This window comes from Nematolebias whitei, chromosome 13 (genome assembly GCF_014905685.2).
Source record: "Nematolebias whitei isolate Nwh7 chromosome 13, NemWhi1, whole genome shotgun sequence".
NCBI lineage: Eukaryota > Metazoa > Chordata > Actinopteri > Cyprinodontiformes > Rivulidae > Nematolebias > Nematolebias whitei.
This window is the reverse complement of record NC_056510.1, coordinates 7,423,282-7,424,185: the sequence shown is the minus strand read 5'-3', so window position 1 is coordinate 7,424,185 and position 904 is coordinate 7,423,282. Positions and strand designations below refer to the sequence as shown.

Sequence of the window (904 nt, the reverse complement as noted above, 5' to 3'; positions counted from 1 at the left end):
GTGTGTGTGTGTGTGTGTGTGTGTGTGTGTGTGTGTGTGTGTGTGTGGGTGTGTGTGTGTGGGTGTGTGGGGGGGGGTGCGAGCTTACAGTTGTTAGAAATCAGCGTTTGAGTTTTATGGAGTCCAACTTTCCGTCGTCTTTTCCTCTGATGGAGCGCAGATGTTTGGAAAGTTGGAGGAGGTTTCAGGAAAAGGGAACGATGAACAAATTATTGTTTATGGAGGAAAGGGGATGGGGGCGGGGGGTGTTGGAGGTGGGGGGTACGATGATCCCCTCCTGCAGGTCTTTCATCCTTCAGGACTCTCAGCTTTGGTCCAGATTGCCTGTTATGGTCTGAACACAGGTTCTGTGGGGGACAGACCCCCCACCCCCCACCATCGGTCCTGTCTGCATCAAACATGTGGGGTCTTCTCACGCCCCAGCTCAGGGGTGGGGGTGGGGGGGTGGGGGGCATAAAGGTCCGGGGGTGGGGTGGTGGTGGTGGGGGGCAGGTCAACCCGGACGCTGTATCGCGACAGGGGGTGTAACAAACTGTTTTAATGAAGAAACCAGATTTATGAACAGTGGAATCATCCAACAAACATCCAACCATCATCCAAGTTGGATGTTGGTTGGATGGATGATGGTTGGATGACAGTGATTATCCAACTGTCATCCAACTATCATCCAACAGCCAACCATCCATTATCCATCCATACAACATCCATCCATCCAATATCCATCCAACAACCAACCAACCATCATCCATCCATCCAACAACTAACCAACCATCATCCATCCATCCAACATCCATCCAACCAAGTCATCCATCCAACATCCATCCATCCATCCAACTATCATCCATCCAACCAACCAATATCCATCCAACCTTAAACCAACCGTCATCCAACCATCATCCATCCA

The 904-nt window shown here is 50.8% G+C and overlaps 1 protein-coding gene across 1 annotated transcript in view; it reads left to right on the top strand.

The window, feature by feature from the left end:
• The window catches only part of LOC119419790 (collagen alpha-3(VI) chain), a 99,318-nt gene that overhangs the window by 870 nt on the left and 97,544 nt on the right, over window positions 1-904 (top strand). The window lies entirely within an intron of this gene.